Source organism: Nicotiana tabacum, chromosome 1 (assembly GCF_000715075.1).
Source record: "Nicotiana tabacum cultivar K326 chromosome 1, ASM71507v2, whole genome shotgun sequence".
Lineage (NCBI taxonomy): Eukaryota > Viridiplantae > Streptophyta > Magnoliopsida > Solanales > Solanaceae > Nicotiana > Nicotiana tabacum.
Genome location: NC_134080.1, coordinates 196,425,055 through 196,429,771, shown reverse-complemented (window position 1 = coordinate 196,429,771; position 4,717 = coordinate 196,425,055).

Here is a 4,717-nt window from a genome sequence, read left to right as displayed (position 1 = left end):
CTCCATAAAAAGGAAGAACATCCGTTGATCACTTCGGCGACTTTGAGAAAGACAATATTTGATGTCTTTGATTTCTCTATGAATATTCCGTGATTTTTTATGGAATTTCGAGATCGTCTTTGAAGGATATATGTAGCCTTATTTATAGACATAAATTAGGGTTTGGGTGAAGTAGCCACCAAGTAACCCTAATAGACTCCTAATATTTCAAAAGTTGTCTTGAAATTAAGACTTATCTTGATTTGTTAAAATTTCAGTGTCTACACTAACTTCAGAACAATTCAAGATATTTTTGTCCCAAAAAACTAAAGTGAAATAACCAGTATATTTCTAACATTAAGTCATCACTTAACCATGATAAGTTAATATAGTTTGCATAAGTTGTACACCTATTGTTGTCCATGAAAATGATTTGCCTGGAGTATTCCCAGTTCTCATAGTTTCAAGTGGAATCAACGCTCTAAGCAGGTTGCCTTCCCAACCTCGAATTCAGAATAATATTACACAAACAACTGCTAACACGGTAATGGAATGCCAAGCTACGAGCATAATTCTATTATGTGGTCATTCATTTCCACCAAACACGAAAAATGTTGTTTGCTTTATAGGAAGATTGTAGTGCAGAGATTGTTTATGCAATAAATTGTTATGTCTTTAAATACTGTTATCTACATTTTGCTAATACAAGAATTTTTATCCCACAATCAACAAATTAAATTCGGTGAAACTACCTTTTAAGTTAGATATCAATAATACAACGTTTAGTTTTTGGTATTGAACTAAGCATAACTTGTGTAGAGTTCAATACTAGGTGGATGCAACAAAGAGGAAAATTGAGCACAATGCCAAACATCACAGTGATGGGGCAAAGCATTGACCTTCAAATTGACATAAAAAATCGTCAAAAAATCAGATCGCTGAATTGAAATAAGAATTATGTATTGCGGCTCAAAAATTGCTCTGGTAACTAAATATAAGGACCGGAATATATGCAACACAATTACTTAGGGTAGAATGGGCAACAAGAGAGATACAGAAGCTACAACAAAAACAATTTGCATGTAACTCTAAACTTTAGGTGAGTTCTGGGCCATACGACGGGCTGCAAATGAACTTCCCAACATGAAAGTTGCAAAATATAAAACTATGGGGAATTTCTTCATCATTTGGGCTGAGAGAAGGAGTCCACAGAAACACAAATGTATACATTGAACCTTCAAACAGAGCCGAGTAATGGAATTTCTCATCTGTCAAGGAAACCGTGCAGCAATAAGGATAGAGTAAAAGTTATAAAGTAAACAAAACAAAAAATCAAGTAATGACACAGGGTGCAAGAGCAATATCACAAAGGGACTGGGAAAAGCTCAACATGAATACTTACTGAACAAAATGGGACGGAAGAAATTGTTTGAATCATCAGCTTGAGGGGGTGTTGGCTAGCAGCTAAGTGACAAGCTGATAGTTAACTACAGTTAAGCTTATGCATAATATTAACTAGACTCAGCTAGTTAGGAGTTAGTAAAAGTCAGTTAGTGTTAGAGATAGTTAGTTTGTTAAATACTGTAGGATATAACACAGTTTTGAAAAAATGAAGTGAGCTAGTTCTCTTCTTCTCTAATTTTCTCCTTCTATATTCCTCCTTCACGTTAGCTTTGACCACCATTTCCATGGTTATTAATAGGAGCTTTATATCCTAACGCATAACTTAGGTGCAGAAATAAGCGTCCTCATAAGTAGTTGTGATGATGCGATAGGTCATTTAGAGTTTTAAACCTTAAATTTATATTTTGAAGCCTTTGATAGCTTCTTTAAGCCTTTCTTGATTTGCGTGCGTATTCCGGGTATTTTTCTGGAAGGCTTTTATGTTAAAAAATTAATAAAATATGAAATTTTGCCTTTAAAATTCATTTGACTTGAACTTCGGTCAACATTTGGAGAAAACAGATCCAGACTCATATTTTGACGGTCCCGGTGAGTCTGTACCATGATTTGGGACTTGGGTGTTTGCTCGGAATCGAATTCGGAGGTCCCTAGCTCGAGGTATCGCTTTTTGTCGAAAATTTAAAGTTTAAAGGCTTGATGAATTTCAAGGTTTGACCAATGTTTGACTTTGTTGATACCGGGTTCGTATTTTGGTTCCAAACTAGGTATAAGTCCATTACTATATTTATGACTTGTCTGCATAATTTGGTGAAAACGGAGTTGGTTTGACGTGATTTAAACGTCCGATTGTTAAAATAGAAGTTCTTAAGTTTCATTGAAAATTTCATTTGATTTGGTGTCCGATTCATAGTTGTAAGTGTTGTTTTGGCGATTTTCTCATGCGAACAAGTTCGTATGATATTTTTGTATTTGTGTGCATATTTTGTTTGGAGCCCCGAGGGCTTGGGTGAGTTTTGAATAGGCCACAGAGTGAGTTTTCGACTTAGAAAAGTAGCTGGTGTTCTTCAGTTCTGGTGCTAGCCTCAGACCTAGCAATTGCAAGGTCAGGCTTCGTATTTGCGATGAGGCAAGCTCACTATCAGGTTCGCAATTGCAATCTATTTCCTCGCAATTGCAAAGAATAGCTGGGCACCACAGGTTCGCATTTGCAAACAATTACTTCGCAATTGCAAAGTGGGACCGGGGAAACTTGTTCGCATTTGCGATCAATTGGGTCACATTTATGGTATGGCCCAGTTCGCATTTACGAATAAATCATCACAAATGCGATGATAGCAAAAATGTTGGGACTTTGCATTATCAAAGAGAACCTCGCATTCGCGGGGTTCACAATTGAAGCAATTGCGACATTTGCGCTTGGTCAAAAGCTGAGTTAGACGGGAATTTCCTCATTCTTTCAAATTTCCAAACCTAGAGAACCCTACAGGCGATTTCCCCAAGAGCCCTTCTTCCCCAATTTATAGGTAAGTGATTCTAACTTATTTTCTTTCAATCTTCCATTGCATTTCATAACATTTCAACCTAAAATCTAGGATTTTCAAGGTGGAAATTGGGGGTTTGAATAGAATTGGGGATTTTTGTAAAATTAAAATTTAGACCTCAAATTGAGGTCGGATTTCGAAACAAATTACATAACCGGGCTCGGGGGTGAATGGGTAATCGGGTTTTGGTCCAAATTTCGGGTTTGGACAAAGCGGGCCCATTTGTTGACTTTTTCAATAATGACCTAAAATGAACCTTTTTTTATTTATGGGTAGTTCCTAAGGCTTATTTTGAATCGTTTGGTTGATAATTTGCTATATTTGGTTGGTTCGAGGCTTGTTTGAAAGGGAAAGCCGTTGTTGAGCTTTAAGTTGATCTTTGGAGCGAGATAAGTATCGTGATTAACCTTTGACTTGAGGGATTAGGACTTGGTTGCCAATTTGCTACTTGTTTATATGCTGGGTACAACATATATGTGAGGTGAAGAGTACTTATGCGTTGTTGTTGGGTTAAAGCATGCGGGTGAGACTTGTTTCTCGTAATTTATTTCTTTCTTTGATCATGATATCCATGCTTAGACTAGTTAATTTTTAAATTGATCGTTCTTTTCGTATTTATAGGCTATCCGTGATAATTGAGTATTGTTGCTGAAGTTGAGGCCGGTATTGTGGAACTATTATTGACATAAGACTTGATCTTGTTGATTCTATCTCCCTGTTGTTATATGTTCATTGTTACATGGTAGGAAGAGTGTTAAATCACGAAGGGTGATGCCGTGTCGTATCTATTGTTTCATGATGAAATTGAGAGTAAAAGCACGAAGGGTGATATCGTGTTGTATTTATCATTTTATGGAGAGATTAAGAGTAAAAGCACGAAGGATGATGCCGTGCCATTATTATTGTTTCATGGTGATGCTGAGAGTAGAAGCACGAAGGGTGATGCCGTGCAGTTTCATTCATTATGTTATTCGTTTTATTTGTTGAAGATTTATTGACCGCTTCTTGTTATCATTCCATGTTGTAGTTACCATATCTTGTACCTCTTTCGCTTGTCCCCTCCCAATAGTACATGTTTAGCGTTTATTTATTATTATGTTGTACACATATTGTTATCGGCTCAAGTTTAATTACGTGGGTGTCTTGTCATAGCCTTGTCACTACCTCGTCGAGGTTAGGCTCGAAACTTACAGAGTACATTGGGTCGGTTGTACTCATACTACACTCTGCACTTCTTGTGCATGTTTTGGTACTGGTCCCAGCTATCTGTGAGGTGCGTCATCTCGGATCAGCTTACTTGGAGACTCGAGGTAGATCTACTGGCGTCCGCAGACCCTGAAGTCCCCTTCCATTTCCCCCTATTTTCTGCTCTTTTCATTCGAGACAGTTGTACTTATTTCAAACCCTATTTGTAGAGACTCTAGAAGCTCGTGTACTTGTGACTCCAGATCCGGGTTGTACTTAGATATTGTTGGTTATTATGCCACTTCGTACTTTGTTTTAGTTCCATTTCGGTTTAATTGGTTTTACTTATCTGAATTGATTAAAATTGGCGTTAAAGTCCTCTAATATTAGCTTGCCTAGCAAGTTAAATATTAGGCGCCATCAAAATCTCAAAGGTGGGAATTCCGGATCGTAACAATAGTCCTTTTCCATCTAATGCGACATGAAAACAGTGAAAACAAATAGCAGGGTGACCTCTAATTAAACCACCACCACAAACTTAAATATCCAATTTTCCCATGGTTGCCGACTAATTCCTTCTATAGATATTCATCAAAACATTTCCAAGG